Source organism: Scyliorhinus canicula, chromosome 8 (genome assembly GCF_902713615.1).
Source record: "Scyliorhinus canicula chromosome 8, sScyCan1.1, whole genome shotgun sequence".
In the NCBI taxonomy this organism is placed as follows: domain Eukaryota; kingdom Metazoa; phylum Chordata; class Chondrichthyes; order Carcharhiniformes; family Scyliorhinidae; genus Scyliorhinus; species Scyliorhinus canicula.
The window spans coordinates 171,677,361-171,702,430 of record NC_052153.1 but is presented as its reverse complement, the minus strand read 5'-3'; the positions used below and the strand labels follow the sequence as shown (position 1 = coordinate 171,702,430).

General features: G+C 47.6%; 1 protein-coding gene across 17 annotated transcripts in view; it reads left to right on the top strand.

Annotated features, from left to right (window-relative positions):
* tenm3 (teneurin transmembrane protein 3) overlaps positions 1-25,070 on the top strand; it is a 4,148,867-nt gene that overhangs the window by 2,698,343 nt on the left and 1,425,454 nt on the right. The gene's annotated exons all lie outside the window — the stretch shown is intronic.

The following is a 25,070-nucleotide window of genomic DNA, read 5'->3' as shown; positions in this document are numbered from 1 at the left end:
CCTAGCCCCCCTGGTGGGGGTGAATTCGGTGAGAGGAGCGGGCTCCGAGGCCGTCGTGAAATTCGGCCGAGTTCACGACGGCCTTCACGATTTTTCCCGGGAGCGGAGAATCGCGCCCTATAAGTCAGCACTTCAAGTTTTAGCTAAAGGTCCTTTATTTAACACAAAGTTTGTGGGGGGGATTAGAGAGACCACAGTCATTCCAAATGTCCCCGCTTTAAAAGGTAAGGCAAGCAATTTATATGATACAGTGAGCAATATCTTGGACAAAAGGCATTCTTTAGATTAGCAAAAAGACAGAAAAGTGAGCAGGCCGGAGTTAGAGTTTAACAACAGGCCTTGAGTTCCTCGGCTAAGAAACATAATAATAGTCTGCTGTCAGCAAATCAATGTGCAGCTGTCCACTTGCTTACATTATATGGCCTTCTGACTGTTTCATTCATAACTTCTTGACTAAAAATAAGGCTAAATATCCATCATGCTTTGCCAAGTGCCTATTTCCATGAAATATAGTCAAGCGGCTAGTTAAAATGAATGCAGTGTATTTAGGCAACTAATCCGCCAACTAAAGTCCTTTCTACATTTACCACAATTGATGGCATATGGCTAAAGCAAAATTTTAACTAAAAATATTCTTCTGCAGGTGAACACATGCATGCACACATTCATTCAAACAGATAGATGAGTTTAAAAGGCTCACAACTCTCTAAGATTAAAACTTTCTCATCTCTGTCTTAAATGAGCAGCCAATCACTGTGAAACACTGAACCATAGTTTTAGATTCTCCCACAAGAGGAAATGTCAGACACGATTTACCAGCCAGGTCTCGCCGCAATCGAACGTGGCTGGTAGATGCCGGGAGAGGCCACTCCTGGAATTCCTGACCGTCATTACGCCTCACGATATCGAACGAGGTCTCATGAGACGTCACGGGATCCAGTCTCACCAGATTAAACAGGTTCCCAGGATCTACCAGCCTCGCCAAGGAGACCCCAGATTTTAGTGGGAGTTCCCGACTCCCAGGATTTACCGCCCCCGCGTGCGGCTGGCGGAAATCGTGACTGCTTTCCAAAAATGGAAACCAGTCATGATGGTCATGACTGGGAGCTTGGAGGCCATTGAAGCCCCAGGGTGGTCAGGGAAATTACTGGGTAGTGCCCTGGCACTGCTCCCTGGCACCCTGGCAGTGCCAACCTGGTGTTGCCAGGTTGACAATGTCAGGGTGGCACTGCCAAGTCTTCACCAGTAAGGGGAGGGCCTGAAGGGGCAGGACTTAGACAACCTCATGGCAGGGCATCTTTCACTTTGGGGGGGGGGGGGGGGGGGGGGGGGGGGGGGCTGGTGCCTGCGTGGTGTGGCAGGGGACCTGGACATTTAGTGACAGGGGTGGTTGCCTCTCTGATGTCATGGGTTGGGGGTGTTGCCCATGAATGCGGAGGGTTGCTATGTCCATTGGAGTGGGCGGGAGAGAGCGCGCAGGAGGGGGATCTTCAACTTAACGTTGTGATCAGAAAAGGGCACCTCAATTTCTGAGGAGCCGGCCTTGCCAACGTCTTTCGAAGAACTCAGTTAGGACCCCAAACTCCAATAAAACTACTAACACCGTAAACGTCTGTCCTTGTTCACGGCTGCGATTCTGCGGTACCGCTGAAAGTGATGGGAGTTCTGTTTGGAACATTCTCACTTGCAGTAAGGCGCCCAAGGATGTGATTGGGGAATCCCACTTTAAGCGTGGATGGATTGCGATGGAAATCGTGCCAGATTTTCCTGCCCAAAATTACACTGCATCATTTTTGGGGTGAGATTTCTACCCAATATGTTTCTCTTTTTATTCTTCCTGTCACCACAAACAATTCCACATTATATCCCTGTGGTGAATCATAATAGCATAATTCACACTGTTATCACACATGTTGTACCGTGCCTCTGTAAGCTCGGCACATGAGCAGTTGTGCGGCTCTGCCCCTAGGGGGAGGTGTACTGGGAATGTACGGAAGTTTGTACTGGGCTCCACCCTTGGCTCCGCCCATGACTCCTCCCCCCCCCCCACTGGCTGTATAAAGCTTGGCAGTCGGAGCCTGCCTGCCAGTTCATCTAGAGTTCATCTCGTCACAGGCAGGCTCTGTTGTAAGACGATTAAAACCACTGTTCACTTCTAACCACGTGTCGTGTGAATTGATGGTCTTATCAATCCTATTGGCCAGATCTTTGCCCACTCACTTAACCTATCTATACCCCTGAAATGAAACTTGAAAGAGATAAAGGTGTCCCAATGCAATGAGTAAATCTCAAAACACAGTGCACCTGGCTGGCTGACTTGGACTTGGGAAGCAGTAAGCTGATGAATTTGTTGGACTCGGCAGCTGAAGCTATGGAAGGGTGCTTTACTATGAAAGCACTTACTGTGAGATTTATTTCATATGTTAGTCTTCACTGTTTCAAGGCGTTCAGTTCATTTTCCACACAGACCAAAGGATCGCCTTTCAGTTTGTCCCATTGATCACTGTGGTGCTTAACATTTGGTTTATATTGCAGAGAGCTGCTTTAAGTCGAAAATGCCTTGTTTATTTTTCCTCTTGGCCTTCATATCTCCACTGTGGGGCAGATCCCAAAGCAGCAGCAGCAATATATAACTGTAGTTATGTTGGCATTTTAAGGATGTGACTAATTTTAAAATTCCCGAGGTACCTTGGGTATAATGATCACAATATAAAACTTTAGTGACAACCACAAAGTCAGGACATAAACTCGAAAACCAGATTAGGTCAGGGCAGACTTCAGGAAGGCGAGAATAAAGACAGCTGGAAAGCAATTGGCACACAAGTGGGATGTTTTTAAAGGAAGAGTTTGAAAAGGTTTTCGATTAATTGTGTTCCATTGAAAAGGATGGAACCTGTGCATTTCATGTGGCATGGATGAAAGGAGAATTTCGTAGCCAATTAAATTTGGTGAAGAGGACCTAACAAGTGCTTCAGAAAAATGATGAAAAAGCCGAAGCAGAACAAGAGAAAATTGGGAAAGAGGTCAAGAATAGGGTAAAGAACATTGATGAGAGTGAAAATGAGATTCAAAAATCAAATGCTGCTATGAAGTCCGTTCGAAATATATCAGGAAAAAGAAAATTGAGAACGGTGAAGTGGGACCTCTCTGAGAGGAGAGGATTTTCAATTTGTAGATGAAGATCCTAAAGTAGTAGAGATATTTAATAAGTACTTCCCTTGGGTCTTTACTAAAGAGTAGGATATCGGCGAGGAATCCAGAAATGATGAGCGACGGATGAGCGATGCTATGAAGGATACAAGACATATTTTAATTGGAATGAGAGCTCGAGAATGGCCAAATTTAAAGGTAATGCCAAGCTAATGGGGTCATTTCAGATCAGTTTGTTTCGCATCTGTGATGGGGAATTATTTACAGTCTTGAATTAAAATTGAAATTGTCAAAGACGTGGAGGCTTTGGAGAGAGTACAGAAAAGGTTTACCAGGACGTTGCTTGGTATTAGCTATGAGGAGAGATTGAGTCAATTGGGACTGTTCTCCCTAGAGGGATGGAGGATGAGGGGCGACCTGATGGAAGTTTATAAAATTATTAGGGGTATAGATAGGGTGAAAAGTTGGAGGCTTTTTCCCAGGATGGAAATGACAATTACAAGGGGGCACAAGTTCAAGGTGAGGGGGGAAAGGTTCAGTGGAGATGTGCGGGGCAAGGGTTTTACACAGGGGGTGGTGGTGACCTGGAATGCACAGGCAGATATGTTAACAACCTTTAAGACTTATCTGGATGGGCACTTGAACAGATGGGGCATAGAAGGATACAGACGGTTGTTCTAGATAGGACACATGATCGACGCAGGCTTGGAGGGCCGAAGGGCCTGTTCCTGCACTGTATTGTTCTTTGTTCTTTATCGACAGGGAAGGAAAACAATCAGAATCAGTCAGCATAAGTTTCAAAAGCGTTGGTGATGCTTGACAGACACAACAGAATTCGTTGAGGAGATAACAGACATGGTTGAGGGTTAAAATGCAGTGAATGTAATGTGCGTAGCTTTAGAAATGCCTTTTACAAGATTCCACATGGGGAAACATTGGAGAAGATTACGGGGTATGGAATTGGGAGCAGGTAATTCATCCGATTAAAAATTGGGGTTGAAGATTCATAAAGAGGCTTTGACTGTCTGATATGCAGCATTTCTCGGAATTGAAATCGCTGGACTTTTTCATACAAACAACATAGACTGTTCTATATGATAGAATTATTTAAAATCATGGAAGGATGGAACTGGGCAGATAAGAGACAGAAAGTTTACTTTTTTGGAGGAGTCAAGAATGAAGGGCCAGAGATCTAAGGCTTAGAGAAAAGACTTCTCAATTTTGAGAATCATGAAGGTATAGAGTATATCACCAGTGTCAGAGAAAGAGGCAGAAACACTCTTGATTATATTGGACAGGCAACGGCAGGAAAAAGGGTTCTTGGTGAGGGTAAAGGCAACTGTGTGCACTGGTTGGGCTGAATGACATGTTTCTGTCTTTTAACCTTGATATATTTCCATGTACTTTTGGTCATTCTGCTTATCCACTGGTTGGAAATGGTCTGTGTAGAGCACCATTGTTGCGTTGTGAGGATGAGCTACGATTTCAGCTTGTCCCTGACGAGGAAATGATGACTGGTGGGTTATGCTGAGTGACAGCAGCGATTGTAGATTACATTTCACAGCAATGGAATTTGACCCGGATTTTCAGTGAACACATAAGACCATAAGGCATAGGAGAAGAATTAGGCCACTCGGCCCATCGAGTCTGCTCCGCCATTCAATCATTTCTGTTATTTTTCTCATCCCCATTCTCCTGCCTTCTCCCAATAACCCCTGATCCCATTATTGATCAAAAACCTATCTCTCTCCATCTTAAAGACACTCAGCGATTTGGCCTCCACAGCCTTCTGCGGCAAGGAGTTCCACAGATCCACAACCCTCTGGCTGAAGAAATTCCTCCTCATCTCTGTTTTAAAGGATCGTCCCTTTTATCTGAGATTGTGTCCTCTGCTTCTAGTTTTTCCAACAAGTGGAAACATCCTCTCCACGTCCACTCTGTCCAGGCCACTCAGTATCTTGTAAGTTTCAATAAGATCCCCCTCATCCTTCTCAACGTGGCACTAGTTTAGAGTTTACTTCTCTTTTAACTTCCACAGGATGTCCCCGAAATGTATGACTCCAATGCTGTTGTAATTGAGTGGCATCGATGTCGGTACGGTAGCACATTGGTTAGCACTGTTGCTTCACAGTGCCAGGGTCCCAGGTTTGATTCCTGGCTTGGGTCACTGTCGGTGTCTGTGTGGGTTTCCTCCACGTGCTCAGGTTTCCTCCCACAAGTCCCAAAAGACGTGCTTGCTAGGTGAATTGGACATTCTGAATTATCCCTCCATCTACCCGAACATGCGCTGGAATGTGGCGAAGAGGTGATTTTCACAATCACTTCATTTGCAGTGTTAATGTAAGCCTACTTATGACAATAAAGATGATTATTATTATTATTATTGTGCATTGGAGTGTTATCCCACACTGGGGTAGGTTAGCTTAGTTGGCTGGGTGGCTGGTGTGTGATACTGAGAGATATCAACAGCGTGCTTTCAATTCCTATACCAATTGTACTTATCCCTCCCTTCTCAATCTTGCCCTTCGCCTGAGGTGTGGTGACCCTCAGGTTAAATCACCCCCAGTCAGCTCTCTCTCAAAAGGGGAAAGCAGCCTATGGTCCTCGGGTACAATGGTGACTTTCATTTTCATTATCCCAAACGAGGGCCAGTGCTGAGCCTACCTGAGTCAAGGATAGTACAGTGGCCTCCAAAGTAAAGCTCAATGTGCTCTGCTGCAGCTTTGAATACTGCACTTTGGCCCCATTTTTCAATCCTCTCCTTGCCATAGCTTTCCTTTCTCAAATTACCAGCAACTTTGGGCTGACATCGCTTGATAGCTGGGGCACAGGCAGTGATTAACCCAAAACTAATGCCATATTGAACCCTTGCATCCAAGAAATATAGAATACCTTAAACCCACAGTCTGGGTTTCAATTTTGGCTGGCACATTGTCATCTCTGTCAAAAATTTATTTTCACTTATTATTATTTGATATGTGTCCTGAGTATTGTAAAGAAGGCATGGTTTTAAAACAACGTGTTATAAAGCTAATAGTAGTTTGATAGTACAAGATATTGCTTCACAGTCCTCTTGGCTATGACATATGCCTGTAAATAACTAAATTGGGAGAGCCAGACCCACTCTGTTTATTATTCTGGCAAATTGTCTTACAAAGGACCAGATGAGAATTTTCCCCTTCTGCTTGTCAAATATTAGTACAAGAATATAATTCAAATAATTGGTTTGAACTGAGGAACCAGTCAATTCTCAGGCTGTCCACTGATGGGAAGTGCTGCATTTAAACATCAACTGAGGAAAGCACTGAGGACAGGCACCAGCATTATGACACAGTGGCTTGCACTGCTGCCTCAGCTCCAGGGTCCCAGGTTCAATTCCGGCCTTGGGGGACTGTCTGTGTGGAGTTTGCACGTTCTTCCTGTGTCTGCGTGGGTTTCCACCGGGTGCTCCAGTTTCATCTGTTGGAGCTGCTCGCAGAAAAATACTTTTCACTGTACCTGTGACAGTAAACAAATCCAATCCAGTCCAGTCCAATCCAATCCAGTCCAGTCTAATCCAGTCCAGTTCAATCCAATCCAATCCAGTCCAGTCCAATCCAATCCAGTCCAGTCCAGTCCAGTCCAGTCCAGTCCAAAGATGTGCAGGTTAGGTGGATTGGCCATGCTAAATTGCTCCTTAGTGTCCCAAAGGTTCGGGCGGGTTACTGGTTTCGGCGGATAGGGTGGAAACCTGGGCTTAAGTAGGGTGCTCTTTCCAAGGGTCAGTGCAGTCTCAATGGGCTGAATGGCCTCTTTCTGCATAACACATTCTATGATTCCAGGACAGCTGAAACCACCCCCCTCCCCCACCCCCGCAAGTCAATTTGGAGAAGACCTTGATGGCTTGAGAAAGCATTAAAGGACTGAGGGCACAGATCTTGCCTGACCATCCACCTGGACCTCCTGAAGAGGAGAGGCTGTTTGAGGCATGCTTGTTCTCCACCTTTCAGGTTGCAGCTGTGTTTTTTTGTCATTGCCAAGAAAGAGATCCTACAGTGAGCCTGGAAACTACAAGAAAATGTTACTATTATCAGAATCTCTTAAGGAGTTACTCAGGTTGTCAGAGCACCAATTCCTGATGTAGACAAGTGATCAAAAAGTTTCTGAAAAGTTGCGGCTACATAGAGGAGTAGGGAACACATTTACATTGTTTTCTTTGATTGTTGTACAGTCTTGAACCTAGGAAGAGGCTGAATCTTGTGTATTTTGGCTGGATGTTTATGTATTTTGGTGTAAAGGTAGATGAGAGACTTGTTGAATCTGTCTCTCTCAGAAGCATTTTCATCAATCATATCCTGCATGGCATCTTACAGGACAGACATAAGGAATGGAATTTTAATTGGCTCGGGGAAGGGGAACGTTTGAAGATGGGTGGACATTAAATCCCCCGAAAATGCTGACATGTTGGAACTCTAACATAATCCCATTCGCTTCCAGCTTCCAGGGGCACTTTCGGATGTGTGAGGGTAACCCCAATGTCGCTGTTGGGTCTGTAACTTAACTATGGAAATAACCAATTAATGCAGATTTTAACCTAGCTTTCTGACTTGAAGAGCCAGTTCACAGATGTGTAGAACTCTGAGAAACACGCCAGGATCAACAATGTGAGAGTGCAATGAGGCTTCATTGCTTGATAAAATTGGCAGGCTGGGCAACCTTTAAAGAATGCAAAGCTGTTTCCCTGCCTAAGCGAAAAGTTTGTTCTCAAAAAAATTCTCCTGCGAGTGTGCTTTCATTTCTCTACAGGTGAGCTCCAACTTTTTTGAGGTCATTCTACCTATCTTGGACATCACCCACCTTGACCTGCACTTCCCTACTGCCAGACTTCACGACAGCATGGGAATAGCTTCTGCAATACTACATTGAACCTCTAATGAGTAGCAGCAACACCAACACCAGGAGCATCATCAGCTGCCTTCTCATTAGCCACATGCTGTTGTACAGGACAGAGGGATAGACGCAGATATCCAGTTCAAAGGAAGGAAGACTCCCAGTACAGGGAGTAAAATAAGAAGATCTGGGGTGGGATGCTCCAGCTTCCAAGTGCGTATTTCTGAACTGTACTGCAGTCCCACACAGCCCATTTCAGGACCTCAAGGGAGGAGTCAAAGAACCTCCAAATGTCTTGCTTCCAGTCCTGTGATAGTTGATGCCTCAAGGATCAGTGTAGGATTCAATCATTTTGATTTCTGCTGGGGTCCCTTCAAATAGAAATCCTGGCCGCAATTTTCGCAGATCAATTCTAAGTGCTGCTGTCAGCGGGAAAATCGTTTGTTTCCCAGCAGCACTGGCAGTGCTGCTGAGATGGAATTTAACAGCACTTTGAAACTTTTTTTTGAGAGGGGTAGGTTTAGAACTGGCCTTGAAAAGGCCCTGGAGCCTAAATTTGATGACATGTCCCCCTCCTCAGAAGTCGATGTGCTTTTGAAAAGGTGCCACTATCTCAGGATAACAAAGGAGGTACTCCCCCCCCCCCCCCCCCCCCCCCCCCCCCCGAATCACCGACAAGGGACCCCCACCCATCGAATGAAAATCCCCCCCAAGCGAGTGACAATCCATTATGGGCTCACCAAATCATCTCCTTCAAGGCACCCCCCCCCCTTCAGACCCCTTCCTGCTTCAGGCTTCCCCCACTTCAGACCACCCCTCAGTCCCCCCTTCAGGTACCGCCCCTTGACAGTGCCAACTTGGTGTGATGGGCTCCTGGGACCCAAGGGTGTGTGTCCCCTCTCTGCACTTACCTCCAACATGCCGAGGAGTGTCCATCAAGGGAGGTGGTGGTTGGGTGGCTTAGCTGGGCTGGGGGTGGGATCAGGTCAGGGATCTTATCCTGGATGGGGGTCGTGTGCCAGGTCTTCCCTCTGTAGCTTTGAAAATCATTAAAATGTCTTTCAGCATGTCACATTGTGCTTAAAAGCCTTCCCTCTGTACCCTTGAAACCCTTTGATGTCTCTTCCAGCATGTCAATATCATTGATCTGTTGGCTTTAGGTGATGGTCTTCCCTTTTATGTGTTGGAAACCTTTGAAGTGCATTTTTCACCGTCAATTTCATTCCTCTTTAACTTTTTCAAACCTCTGTGTATGCTGTAAAGCCGAAAAGCTTTGATGGAGCAAACTCGATGGGCTGAATGGTCTAATTCTGCTCCTAAGTCTTATGGTCTTCTAGCTGCATTGTTTACATTCAATTTCATGGTTCATTACCTTTTACAGCCTCTTGATTGACTGACTAAGGCTTTTTCAAAGTAGGGAATAGCTTTGTTTGTTTTGATAGCTCTTCACAGCGGGATGCCAGAGCATTCAGCGTCAAATCCTGTAATTGTATTTCAGTTTATGTAGATGTGCTGCAATCAGGTTCTCATCGCTCCAGGAAGGAACCTGATCTCGCCAGGCGCAGTGGGCGGGGGAGATGCACAATGGATTTGAGGCCTGGCGGCAATCCCGTTTTCGCACTCAGCCCCACTTCAACAGGCCATCAGAAATCCCGCCTGGGGCGAGTGGCCATAATCATCAGCAGGTGCAAGTCATCAAGATGCCTTTTCTTTGTGAATGGTCAAGAAAGAAAGACAGCAAGAAAGGTTTCATTTTATGACCATTGGACTTTTCAAAGCATTTTACAGCCAATGAAGCAGTTTTTAAACTCTAGTCCCCGTTGCAGTGTATGAAACACAGCAGATAATTCGCTCTCAGTAAACTCCCATAAACAACAATGTAATAATGACCAGATAATCTGTTCTTTGTGATGTTGGAAGAGGGATAAATATTGACAGGACGCCAGGGATCATTCCCCCATTCTTCTTCGAAATAGTGCCATGGGATCCAGCTGAGCAGACAGGTGGGGCATTGGTTCAATGGCTCATTTGAAAGATGGACCCCTGACAGTACTATGCTCCCCTCAGTACAGCGCAGGAATGTCAACTTTGATTTTCGTGTTCAACATCGGCATGGCGGCACAGTGGTCAGCACTGCTGCCTCAAAGCGCTAGGGACCCGAGTTTAATTCCGGCCTTGGGTGACTGTGCGGAGTTTGTGTGGGATTCCTCCGGATGCTCCGGTTTCCTCCCACAGTGCAAAGATGCGCAGGTTAGGTGGATCGACCATGATAAATTGCACTTTAGTGTCCAAAAGGCTAGGTTGGGTTACTGGGTTTACAGGGACAGGGTGGAGGCGTGGTCGTAAGTACGGTGCTCTTTCCACGGGCTTGTGCAGACTCGATGGGCCAAATGGCCTCCTTCTGCACTAATTCTATGATTCTATGAAATATTAGAACGGTACTTGAACCTGAAATCTTCTGATTCTGAGACACATGTGTGACCAACTGAGCCCTGGCTGACACTCAAACTCAGCAGTCAAATACAATATGGTAGCTGAGTTCAGAACTATGACAAAAACCAATCTAGCAACAATTGGGTTCCTGACCCCTGCTAGTCCGTTGGGTGCGGACAGGCAGTTTCATTCATAGTCTGCTGAAGGGGTAAAATTGAACATGGGACATCATAAACTGGCTGTCCAGCCAACTGAGCAAACCAACCCCCCTTTCATCAAACTAACTTCATGGCGAAAGTGATTGACAAGGGTCAGGCGACCTGTGCAATTTCTGCACAGACAAAGAATTAGCTCATGCCTGAAAATGCCTCTGGAAAGTTCTCAAATGCAAATAGTCTCTCAGGCGCAAAGGAGCCATCCTTACCAGCTTGATGGAAGAGATCCAACAAACAATGATTGCCAGACATGTCGGAGCTGTGAGATTGGAATATCAAATGTGGTCTTGTAGTGAACTAATCATAGTTGGTATGTTTATGGAGTATCAATCATTTCCCCATTGTGTACAACCGTCACCCTGGCACCAACCCATTATGTGGACAATGGAAGTCACTGAGACTGCCATCAAAACCAGCCACAGATACAAATCTATTATTTCCTGAACGAAAAAAAATGAGTCAGTTCACGCATGAATACGATCTACAACTAACACCAACGCTGCAGAATATCAGCTGCAGAACAAGGCCTATTTTAAACCTATTCCTTTTTTAAACCTGTGGACTGCTACATCCTGAAAGTCTCGAAACCTGATTCATACTCCAAGTCCACCTGTAAAAAACCTGACCTGGCAATAAGAGCTACAAGTGTCTAACTTCATAACCTGGTGAACGTCCATTTCTTCAAGAGAATCCTGCAATGATCCTGAAATTTGACCCCAGTGAGTGAACCCACCTAAACTCACCTTTCAGAGTGAAAACATTGCCTTCAATGAGCCCACAATGGCTTTTTTTCCTACATCCAGCCAAACATGTGGGGCGTGATTCTCCAAAATGGAGATTAAGTGTTCACGCCGTCGTGAATGCCGTTGCGAAACGGGCGCAGGGACTACCGATGCTGGGAGACTTCTTCAGCACTCCGGTCCCGACGCAACATGTGCGGGGGTTCTGGGGCCGGAAGAGAAACAAAGTAGGGCTGGGGTGGGGGTGAGAGGCCGGCTCACCGATCGCGGGCCAGACCCCATCAGCCCCCCCCCCCCCCCCCCCCCCCCCCCCCCCTCCGGTGAAGGAGCACTGTCCCTGCCCCACAGGCCGCCCCGACCAGATGGCGGACAGCGCCGGCAGGACTCTGCCGTTTCCGCGCAGCCGCTCGGCCCATCCGGGCCGGAGAATCGGGGCGGAGAGCAATGGCTCCCTTCAACGTGCCGGCCCCAACGCAACATGGTGCAGGGCTACAGGGGCCGGCGCGGAAGAAAGGAGGTGCCCAGCCAGAGAGGCCGTCCCCCCGATTGGTGTGCTCCAATCGCGGGCCAGGCCACATCAAAGGCCCCCCCCTCCCCCAGGCTGCCCCCCCGGACCCTTCCACGCCAAAGTCCCGCCGGTTGAGAGCAAGTGTAAACGGCGCCGGCGGGACACAGGTTTTTACGACGGCCGCTCGGCCCTTCCCGGCCAAGAATCAGCAGGGGGGCCGTGACCGGCACCGTGCCAACCCGCCAGCGCCAATGGTGCCGATTCTCCGCAGAACAGAGAATCACGTCCTGGCGTCGGGGCGGCGTGGCGTGAGTCGCGCCAGTCGTGAGGATTCTCTGGCACAACCCCGGGTTGAGAAAATCCCGCCATGGTTTCAGTTCACTCACAAACCTCTCCATAATATGAGGAAGAAGATTCTCACTCTCTCTAATCTTCCATTTAACAAATTGCACTGCTTAAATGATTCAAATGAAAACCACAACTGTCAAGGTACAAATCACAAATACAATCTGTATTTTTTTTAAACCAGTGACATCGTCATTTGAATCCACAGTCAAAGATAGAGCACGTACCAATCATGTCTGCAATGAATAGAAGTTAAACACTATTGTGCATGTTGACCAATCGGTCAGAACTCAGCAAATTGTTATTCTTTTCTTCCCTGATCTGCTTGTGATGTGTAAAATAACATCGATAAGGACATGGAAACTGTATTTGTGTCTGTGCTTTCAGATGAAATGTTATTTGAAAATTTGAAATTCTGTCAAGAAAAATTGTTTTGCGACCAGTGGAGCAGAATGCAACATTTCAGTTTTTCTGATGTATTGAGTTACACTTTCTGCATTAGACTGTATGAAAAGTGAACCCCTTTCTGAAAGTCTAATTCTCTGCAAAGTACGCCGACTCTATTTATTCTAATGGGCTTACAATCTGTTGATATGGCTGCATGATATTTCACTCCTCATATTGGAAGGCAATTGGCAATAGTTGCACTTCAAGCAAAATAGCCAAGTTCTTAAAACCAAGTCATTCTCGTGAATCTGAAATGCCAACTGAACTCTGGGCTTGTGTTAGTGTTTGATGAAGTGAAAATCGCTTATTGTCACGAGTAGGCTTCAAATGAAGTTACTGTGAAACGCCCCTAGTCGCCACATTCCGGCGCCTGTTCGGGGAGGCTGTTACGGGAATCGAACTGTGCTACTGGCTTGCTTGGTCTGCTTCCAAAGCCAGCGATTTAGCCCTGTGCTAAACAGCCCCTAAAATGAAAATCGCTTATTGTCACGAGTAGGCTTCGAATGAAGTTACTGTGAAAAGCCCCTAGTCACCATATTCCGGCGCCTGTTCAGGGAGGCTGGTACGGGAATCGAATTGTGCTGCTGGTCTGCTTTAAAAACCAGCAATTTAGCCCAGAGAGCTAAACCAGCCCACTATACAGGTTTTTGTGCTGTCAGGCATAGAAACAGGTGTGAAGTGCTCCTGGCGCATTTGAAATGAAATGAAATGAAAATCGCTTGTTCTCACGAGTAGGCTTCAATGAAGTTACTGTGAAAAGCCCCTAGCCGCCACATTCCGGCGCCTGTCCGGGGAGGCTGGTACGGGAATCGAACCGTGCTGCTGGCCTGCTTGGTCTGCTTTAAAAGCCAGCGATTTAGCCTTGTGAGCTAAACCAGCCCCTCGAAATGAAAATCGCTTATTGTCACAAGTAGGCTTCAAATGAAGTTACTGTGAAAAGCCCCTAGTCGCCACATTCCGGCGCCTGTTCGGGGAGGCTGTTACGGGAATCGAACCGTGCTGCTGGCCTGCTTTCAAAGCCAGCGATTTAGCCCTGTGCTAAACAGCCCCATCTGACCCTGGAATGTGATTTGACAATAGATGGCCAATTAACAGACAGTGTGGAATGTGCACTGAGAAAGGCTGAGCTGAAGGGAGGGGGAAGAGGACAGGTGCCAGGAAAAGGAAGGGTGTGACCTGGTACTTCTAATGGGCTCCCGCAATGTGGACAGCAATTGTGCAGCTGTCTCAGGGAGCTGCAGACCTCGACAAATTAATTGTGTCCAGGTTGAAAACTGTGTCCAGGCAGCACATTCAAACTACCTGGGTGGCACGGTGGTACAGTGGTCAGCACTGCTGCCTCACAATGCCAGGGCCCCGGGTTCAATTCTGGTCTGTATGGAGTTTGTACACTCTCTTTGTGTCTGCGTGGGTTTCCTCAGGGTGCTCCAGTTTCCTCTCACAGTCGAAAGATGCTCACGGTAGGTGGATTGGCCATGCTAAATTTCCCCTCAGTGTTAAAAGGTTGGGTGGGGTTATGGGATGGGGTTGGGGGGGGGGGGGTTGGCCTCGGTAGGATGCTCTCTCAGAGGATCGGGGCAGACTTGATGGGCCGAATTATCTCCTTCACTGTATTCTGTGACTAAACCTAGCAACAAGGAAAATACCTGTGTCCTGTTCTGTACTTCAGCATCTGAGTCGGATTCTTTTCACATGGTAGCATGGGGATTGGAAACTACAAAGAAGCTTTTTTTCCTCGTAAAAAAAGATTGTAATTGGAGTTACTTTTGGGAAGAATTGCTGAAACCAAATGTAAAGTAGCCTATGATTTCCCACTGATGTTCTCTGAATCTGAACCTTACACTCAATGGAAAAATGAAGTTGATATATGGACACGGGTTAGGCCTTTACCAAAGGGAAAACAAGGGGCGCGATTCTCCGCTCCCCACGCCGGGTGGGAGAATCGCGGGAGGGCCGGGCGACTCACGACATGCCGCCCTTCACAGAACAGGCCCTTCGGCCCTCGATGTTGTGCCGAGCATTGTCCAAAACCAAAATCAAGCTATCTTCAAGGGACAAATGGGACATTCAGCGGGGCTACAAAAGACAGGATTCTATGTTTGCAGCATTTTAAGTTTGTTCAAATAGATCAATACCACAGAGGATTATAAACAATCAGATTTGGCAGACACAGCAATGGAATAATAACAACAGAAGAATGAACCTGAGGAATGCCTGAGGAATTATTAATGGGTGTTTCTTATGTGTTTCAAAGTATGCAGTAAATTATCCAAAACAAAGCAACAGGGCTTTTGAGGTGCCGCAATAGAGGGAACGTTCAGAAGTAAAAGATGGGGATACTCATAGAACCCCGACTATGCAGAAGGAGGCCATTCGGCCCATTGTGTATGCACCAACCCTCCGAAAGAGCAGCACCCCACCCAGACCCCCTCTCCCTCCCTCACCCCGCAACGCCATTTAATCTGCACATCTTTGGACACTAAGGGATAATTTACCATGGCCAATCTACATAACCTGTACATCTTTGGACTATGGGAGGAAACCGGAGCATCTGGAAGATACCCACGTAGACAAAAGGAGAATATGCAAACTCCACATATTCATCCTGGGCCGGAATAGCCCTGATGCAGCAGTACTGGCCACCGTGCCATCCTGCTAGTCTGATCAGTCTGAGGGAATTATACTGGTCACAAGAATTTTCAGCCTGGTAGTGTGTACTAATTGTGCCATGTTGAACAGTCATTGCATATCCACTGTATGTGGAACGGATTGGGTGAAATATTACTTGGATTCACTCATGAAAGTTCTATTTGTTTCAGGGTAGGGGATGACAACACATTAAAGTCACAGAAAAGAGTGGTGATTCCTTGCAGAATAGCTGAGGTAAACCACTTTATTAGTACAGGTGTAATATCTCGTAAAATGGCCTTGCTGCTGAGCCATGGAAAAGGCACAAATTAAATTAGTCATGGAACATGCTAAAGCAATTGTCTTTGGAAAAAGAGATTTGCATTTTACCCAGTCAGGTCATTATTGTATTCCTTTAACAAGACCTAAAATCTTCAGGAGGAGTTATTGGGTTATGGGGATAGGGTGGAAGTGAGGGCTAAAGTGGGTCGGTGCAGACTCGATACACCAAATGGCCTCCTTCTGCACTGTATGTTCAATGTTCTATCTCTCATGTGAATGAGGAACCGAATATGGTAGTTGAGGGGATGGATGATAGACAAAGTGATACCGATGCACAGGATAGGGCCATTTTTCCCAATGGACAACTGCCGAAACTTGTTACATGCTAGAAAAGTGAATGGAGGGATGTGATAGTGTAGGGAGAGAAGGGAAAGCCAAAGGAAAATTCAAATATTGGCTAAATGTTCAAGGTGATGGATAAGAGATAAGCGGCGGGTTTCTCCATTCCTGAGACTAATTGTCGACGCCGGGACAGGATTCGTGGACTTCCACGACAGCAAAACTGGCGCCGAATCTGGACCGATTCAGCGACCGTAGAGGGGCTAGCACTGGCGCCACGTGGAACACAATTGATTCCAATAAGAAGCGGTGCAGGACTCGCCGGTTCTGTGATTGTTACTCAGGAGGTTGACACTGTTGCTCTGAAGCGCCGATCCGGCTGATGGGTCGGCTGGGGCTAGAGGGCACCTGGTGGTTGCTCTGGGGGACACCCATAAAGTTCACAGTGGGCAGTCAGCAGTGTGCGCAGCACGCCGCGGCAGTGGTGCTCCGTGCCCGTCCACTCCGAACCCACAGCCCATCATCTGGCCAACCCCCGCTACTACCCCTGGCCTTGGCAGAAGCCCCCTCCCGGCCAGAAGCAGAACTGTCAGCGAACTATGGTGATGTTGGACACTTTCTATGCCCCCTCTCCCTCCCTCAGCAGTCACGGCAACTGTTTCACGATTTTTAAACGCACAAGTGAACTCGCCGTCGGGAATTCGCCTCACGGAGGCGGAGCATAGTAGAGGCCCCAGAGAATACCAGGTCAGGTTGGCATGGTAGCACAGTGGTGAGCACTGTTGCTTCACAGCGCCATGGACCCTGGTTCAATTCCCGGCTTGAGTCACTGTTTGTGCGGAGTCTGCACGTTCTCCCCATTTCTGCGTGGGTTTCCTTTGGATGCTCCGGTTTCCTCCCACAAGTCCTGAAAGATGTGCTTGTTAGGTGAATTGGACATTCTGAATTTTCCCTCAGTGTAACCAAACAGGCGCCAGAGTGTGGCGATTAGGGGATTTTCACAGTAACTTGATTGCAGCGTTAATGTAAGCCTACTAGTGACACTAATAAAGATCATTAATTATATGCCAATGCCGTTTACTGTACTTGTATTCTGGAACACATTGACACCGCTGTCGAGACACCACTGTCGAGAATTGCGATTTGCCGTGAAACCAGCGCCTGCCATGATTTCGGCATCAAAACCGATTCTCCACGCAATCGCAAATTCCAATTTAGAACATAGAACTTAGAACAGTACAGCACAGAACAGGCCCTTCGGCCCTCGATGTTGTGCCGAGCAATGATCACCCTACTCAAGCCAACGTATCCACCCTATACCAGTAACCCAACAACCCCCCCATTAACCTTAATTTTTAGGACACTAAGGGCAATTTCGCATGGCCAATCCACCTAACCCGCACATCTTTGAATTGTGGGAGGAAACCGGAGCACCCGGAGGAAACCCACGCACACACGGGGAGGACGTGCAGACTCCGCACAGACAGTGACCCAGCCGGGAATCGAACCTGGGACCCTGGAGCTGTGAAGCATTTATGCTAACCACCATGCTACCGTGCTGCCCCAATTACGGCGTCGGCCGATGGAGAATCCCGCCCAAGATCTATGGACTAGCAAAAGTAGGTAAAACTGGAAAAGTTAGTAAACACAGTGTGAGTTTCCATAGCTGGGGCGGCATTCTCCCCTACCCGGTGTGACGGAGGGTGCCGGCATAGGGGAGTAGCGCCAACCACTCAGGGGTCAGGCCTCCCCAAAGGTGGGGAATTCTCCCCACATTTGGGGGCCAGCCCCGCGCCGGAGCGGTTTGCACCAGAAGACTGGCGCAGAAAACCGGTGCCCCCGGCAGCGGGGCTGGCCGAAAGGCTATCGCCGGTCGGTGCATGCGCGATGTGGGGTTCTCTTCCGCTTCCGCCATGGCGAAGGCCGTGGCGGCCGCGGAGGAGAAATAGTGCACCCAGGGCACTGGCCCGGAGTCTGAGCGGGGGGCCCCGATCGCGGGCCAGGCCACCGTGGGGGCACCCCCCGGGGTTCGATTGCCCCCCCGCCCCGCCCCCCCCAGGACCCCGGGGCCCGCTCGTGCCGCTGATCCCGTCGTTCCAGAGGTGGTTCAAACCTCGGCGGCGGGAGAGGCCTCCCAGCGGCGGGACTTTGGCCCATCCGAGCCGGAGAATCACCGCAGGGGCCTCTCCGATCGGACTGGCGAGATTCCTGCCCCCGCCACTTCCCAGATGGCGGAGAATCTCTGCCACGGCGGGGGCGGGAGTTTCAGCAGCCCCAGGGTCGGAGAATTTCGCCCCTGATCTGGAAATGCCAGACTGGAGACAGACAACTTGAACACACAAATAAATATGATGGAAAAGTACTTCCTGATTAAATATATAGGGCTAAAGAATTTGATGAAAAAGCCATCTATTCCAGGGTGCAAACTTTCAAAGAAGAGTGTTTGAAACCAGCTAAAGAAGCAAGTGGTGCAGAAGGGTATCTGTGGAAAGTAAACAAATATGCTTATGGATTAAACAATGCATCAAGGATATGGTGTGTCTCGGTGAGGTCTGTCTTGCTGAAAGTGTTTATATCCAGCAGAAAGCAGAACCAGCAATGCTCTACTGCAGGGTTTTTCAAAGTGCGGGTCGCGACCTGTGGGTGGGTTGCAGGATGAATGTCAGAAAGGTCGGGGAGTAAGGGTCGTGGTATTTATGTGTTCGGTCTCGGCCAGAATTCTGAGTGCTTCTTGTGTGAAATCACAAGATTTTCCTATCATAGGATCGCACTGCTCTCCAGCTCCGACCTGAAGAGGGCATTTAAGGTAAACTTTTTAGTCAAATTCAAGATTTCAGTCGAAAAACAGAGAATAAGTTAGCACTCGACTGAGGGAGCGTGATCAATGCAGCAATGAAAGGGTTTTGAATCAAAATTGTTGCCCTGAATTGGTTGTTGAGCTATTTTGTTGAAGGATTTTGTTTTGTAAATACCTCCCTCGGTTTTGTCATGGTCAAGCGGGAAGTTGAACTGTTGTGATTTCCTGCAGCTGACAGCTTTATTTGAAAAGGCATCGTGACAGGATTGTGGGTTTGAATCCAGTCACAAATCTGGTTGTGATGCTCTGTGGCTCCAGTTGTCACGTGACCTGCCAGGGGATGGATGACCTCTTAATTGCCCCAGTCCTACACCTGTGAATGGGTTGATTTTTTAAAAACACTTTCACTGGAGTTGATTGAGTCGCCTTCGCATTTGAAACACAAATTAACCCTCAGATTCCACTCCAGAATTTGTGTGTATCAAGCAAGGCCTACGGAGAATTTTGCCCTCTGTCTTTCAAAAGGGATGTTAAACCGAGGCCCAGTCCACCCTCTCATTCTGTTGTATGTGATCCAATGGCACTGTGCTACAGGCACACGAGCAGTGCGGTTATCACCTCGAGCACTGGCTGATATTTATCTGGGAAATGCAGTTTGGATAGGACATTTTAGTTCCCTGTGGGATTTACTTGGAGTTGAGTCGTGTGTGGATTCTAGTTCAGGACCAGAGATTGTCAATAGTCAGAGAACAATAATCTCAAACAAAAGGATCGCACCTCATTTCCATTCCCTCCAGATTTAGTTTACCTTTATGAAGAGGGGGTGGAGGAATTAATTTTAACAGGCAACATGTACAGACTGGGTGAGAATTTCAAACCTGTTCAGTCCAGGATTAGGAAGGTTGGAATGTAGGAACAGAATTAAACTATTCTTCCTCATGTCTGTTCTGCCATTTAATGTGATCCTGACTGGTCTGTATTTGGGTGGCACGGTAGCACAGTGGTTAGCACAATTGCTTCACAGCTCCAGGGTCCCAGATTTGATTCCCGGCTTGGGTCACTCTCTGTGTGGAGTCAGCACGTTCTCCATGTGTGTGCGTGGGTTTCCTCCGGGTGTTCCGGTTTCCTCCCACAGTCCAAAGATGTGCAGGTTAGGTGGATTGGCCATGATAAATTGCCCTTAAAAATGTCCAAAATTACATTTAGTGTTGGGCTGGGTTATGGGGATAGGAGTGGGCTCGATGGGCCAAATGGCCTCATTCTACACTGTAAACTCTATGTATTTCAACTCCATCTACTCACCTTCGTTTTACAATCCTTAAGACACTTACCAAACAAAAGCTATCAGTTTCAGTTTGGAAACTTCCTCTTCAGCCCCACTTTCACAGTTGTTGGTGGGAGAGAGTTCAATATTTCCAGCACCCTTTAAACTGGAATGGCAGAGGGGTGGGAACCTCAGCAGGATGATAAGGGAAAGAGAAACAAGGACTGTAATAAACAAAATAATATTAAAATGCAGAAACGGTGGACAGGATAATCAAGAGTGAGAGGCAAATCGGGCCACAGTAGAAAGAAAAATTAGCATGATTAAAAATTACAAAAAAAAAGCCCAAAGGCTTTGTTTCTTCATGCACAAAGCATTCAGAATAAGGTAGACAAAACTAAAGGCCCAATTAGAGGTAAACGGATATAATGTCACAGCCATTTCAGAGACATGGTTACAAGAAGACCAAATTTGGGAACTTAATATTCAGGGATATTTGACCTTTCAGACGGACAGGAGGCGATCATGGCTCGGCACAACATTGAGGGCCGAAGGGCCTGTTCTGTGCTGTACTGTTCTAATGGGTGGTGGGGTAGCACTGTGAGTAACATACGGCAGCATGGGTCCCGAGGGTCAGCCAATTGTCAAAAGTGGGTCCCAGGAAAAAAGTTTGACAAACACGGATCTACTGGTATCACAAAGAGAAACTTGCAGGCATCTTTATGATGCATGCCGGTGATTTTCTAAGCGGGGGTGGGGGTGGGGGAGCAGTGTTGTTCTGCAGGGTTTGAACAATTTGTTATCGGTAAGGTAAAATGGGAATTTAGAATTGGACATCAGGCTTCGGAGACCTTTACGTATATATGGTGTTAGACATGCAGAACAGGTTGGGAATAACCTTGAATCAGCAATCATGCTGAAAGTATTAATCTCATCTCAATAAAATAGGCCAGGTCCTCACAGACAGTTGACCTTGCATCCAATGAAAAACAAAGCAGTGAAGAGAATTATTTTGACGGCTAAGTTGGCTTTGCATTCTGTTGTGACCCAATGCCAGCTATGATGTACTAGAACTTAGCACTATGATGAAACACAGTACAGCTCAGAAAGTTCGGAGGAAATATCAAACATTAAAGATATTAAATTCAGAGAAATGTGCACTGAAGTTTCTGGCCTTGGCTGATCCAAAAGATGTGAAATTAGTTATTTTCAGTGTTGCTTCCCATGCCAATCCTCCAGATGGTTCTTCAGGTAGACCTGAATTTATGACATTCTTGGTGGCTGAAAATGAAAAATGTTGCCCTTTGGCCTGGTAAGCTAAGAAAATAAAATGGGTGGTTTTAAGTACCCTAGCTGCAGAAATGCTGGCACTAATGGAAACACTAGTTATGGGATTGTGTTTGTCGAACATCTAATATTCTATACAAGAGGCATCCTGAAAAATGCTTGACCATTGAATTCTGTGTGGAGAATAGTTCTCTTCGAAAGATCAGAGATCATAGAATTTACAGTGCAGAAGGAGGCCATTCGGCCCATCGAGTCTGCACCGGCTCTTGGAAAGAGCACCCTACACAAGCCCACACTTCCACCTTATCCTCATAACCCAGTAACCCCACCCAACACTAAGGGCAATTTAGCATGGCCAATCCACCTAGCCTGCGCATCTTTGGACTGTGGGAGGAAACCGGAGCACCCGGAGGAAACCCATGCACACGGGGAGAACGTGCAGACTCCGCATCGTCAGTGATCCAAGCCGGGAATCCAAACTGGGTTTCTGGAGCTGTGAAGCAATTGTGCTAACCACTTTGCTACCGTGCTGCCAGTGATTGCTGAGATAATGTTAACTTAACAAAGAGTGGCACTGAGAAAAAGCTGACGACTGACCTTGCTAATATAAAGAATCTTGGCGTCCATCCTGCGGGGGGCGGCATGGTGGGGGGGAGGGTGATCCGACCCTTGGGGGGCCTCCACCGCGGCCTTGACCGTGATCGGGGCCTACCGATCGGCCGGTCGGCTTCTCCTGGTGGGTGCCTCTTTTCCTCCACACCGGGCCCCTGCAGCTGTCCACCATGTTGTGTCGGGGCCAGCACGGAGAAGGAAGCTAGCACGCATGTGCAAATTCGTGCCGGACACAGCGCGCATGCGCTGACCTGCGGCGCCCGTTTGACGCCAGTATCGGCAGCTGGAGCTGTGTGAGTTGCTCCAGTGCCGTGCTGGCCCCCTGTAGGGCTCAGGATTGCTGCTTAGGGGGGCCTGTTAACATCATCGTAAAACATGACGGTGTTTACAACAGCGTCAACACTTAGCCTCAGGATCAGAGAATCCTGCCCATGATGAGACTCGTTGAACTAGAGTATCCTGCTGCATTGTCAACCCAGAGTACAGATCGCCATCTGGAGCTGTCTGTCACAGGATTCAGTCCCTGCACCCTTGACTCAGAGGCAGGAATTCTACCTGTAAACCTAAGGCTTGCTCATCATCACTTATTGATAACATAGGCCAAAAATGAAAAATGCATGAAAAGTTCCAGCTCAGTTCCAAACGGGTGTTTAAGGAGAAATGTTCACTAACAAATATCATTCCAACTGTGATGAAAAATGATACTTCTTCATCCAAATATAAAATCAATTATTTTGCCAATCTACTTAGAATTTTCAGAGAAGTCAAGTGGCAGAAGGAAAGTAGAAACCCGAGGGAAATGGTGTACAGGCCATTCATATTGTTCTTCTCTAGCATGTATCCTCCTCTTTCCCTGATTTCATGGCAGGGATTTGGAATAACTTCAAGGAAAATCCAGACTCAGGAATTGAACAACAATCTGAAACCATGGTCTTGTCACATGGCTATCTGGGCAAGGTTGTTCAGTAATAGGCTTGAGAAGAAAGGGTTCATTCAATTTTTTTTTGTACGTTTGTGGGCGTCGCTGGCTGGGCCAGCATTTATTGGCCAACCCTGAGGGCATTTAAGAGTCAACAACATTCACAGAATCATAGAATCGCCCACAATATGGAAGGTGGCCATTCGGCCCATCAGGTCTGCACCGACACTCCGAAAGAGCGCTCTTCCCATGCCCAACCCCCTGCCCTATCCTCATAACTCCACCTAACCTTTGGACACTTAGGGCAATTTAGCATGGCCAATCCTAGGCTGCACATCACGGACTGTGGGAGGAAACTGGAGCACCTGGAGGAAATCCAGGCTATTATGGGGAGAATATTAAAACTCCACACACAGTCACCCAAGGTCAGAATCGAACCCGTGTCCCTGGCGCTGTGAGACAGCAATGCGAACCACTGGACCACATTGCTGTGGATCTGGAGAAACATGTAGGCCAGACCAGGTAAGCATGACGGGTTCCTTCTCTAAAGAACATGAGTAAACCATTTGGGTTTTTCCAACAATCAACAATGGTTTCATGGTCATCATTATATTTTTAATTCCAAATTTTTATTGAATTCAAATTTCACCATTTGCCGTGGTGGGATTCGAACCCAAGTCCCCCAAAGTCATGTGTCAATACCACAACGCCACCGACTCCTCTAAATTAAATAAAATAATGTGATTGGTTTGAAACCACTGAGAAATAACCAGAAACCAGTTTGAAAGATATAACAGAAGGAAGAAACACTGCTTTGAATTTCAGGGCCACAGTCTGGATGTGGAAATGGAGTGATTCATGACATTCAGAGTTGACTTTATCATCCTGTTCCCCGTCCTAATCCATCCACTCGGATTTTATTGTCGTCTTCACATTTGTCGTGCAACAAGCATGTGTTTCAGATTGGGGACTTGAGAAACTCTGAAGAACACGGTGTCATTTTGAAATGCCAATGAGTGGACTGTGCATTACTGCAATCCTGGGCGGGATTCTCTCGGCCCACAGCGGGCTGGAAAATCGCCGGGCAGGGCGCAAATCGCGTGATGACGCCCCAACGCCGGTCTGCCAATTCTCCGCTTACGGGAGAATTTGCACCAGTGGCGCCGGCGCGCGCCGGTCGGGGGACGCTCTACGCGGCCCTCCCGACGATTCTTCACCCGAGATGGGCCGATTTGCCGCAAAGAAAATCCGAGTCCCACCGGCGCCTTCCGCGTGTGGTCTTACACGGCGGGACCTCAGCATGCATCCTTTCGGGGACGGCCTGATGGGGGGCGCCTCCACTGTGGCCTGGCTCGCGATCGGGGCCAATCAACCAGCAGGCTGGGGGCCTCTTTTGCTCTGCACCTGCCCCTGTAGCCCTACGCCATGTTGCGTCGGGGCCGGCACGGACAAGGAAGCCACAGCACATGTGCGCAACCGCGTGGTCGCAGTGCGCATGCGCGCATTGGCGCCAGTTGCAGCATGCATGCTCAGACCTGCGGTGCCCATTTGACACCGGTATCGGCAGCTGGAGCGGCGTGGGTCACTCCAGTGCCGTGCTGGCCTCCTGTAGGGCTCGGAATAGCTGCTCCTGGGAGCCTGTTGATGCCGTTGTAAAAAGTGACAGCGTTTACGACGGCGTCAACACTTCGCCTCAGGATCAGAGAATCCCGCCCCCTGTCTTTCATGTCGGAGGTTACATAGAATTTACGGCACATGAACTGACCATTCAGCCCAATTGTTTTTTATCGGTGTTTATGCTCTTTCTTGTCCCCTCGATATTATCAGAATATCTTTCTATTCCTTTCTATACCTTAAATGCTATTCACCTTTATTACTCAGAGGGCAGCAGGTTTCAAAAGAAATAAAGACTTGCATTTATATTGTGTGTTTCCTGTCAGAGGACATCCCGAAGTGTTTTACAGTTAACAAAATAATTCTGATGTGCAATGCAGGAAATGTGACAGACTATTTGAGCAAAAGTGTAACAAACAGCAATACGATAATAACCAGGCAATCTGTTTTTGTAATGTTGATTAAGGGATCAACATTGGCCAGCAGACTTGCCCTTATTCCAATTAATGCCTTGGGATATTTTATGTCCACCTGAATGGCCAAAAGGGAGCTCGGTTTAACATCCCATCTGAAAAATAGAACTTCCAGCATCGTTAGAATTGATCTTTGTGCTGACGTCCT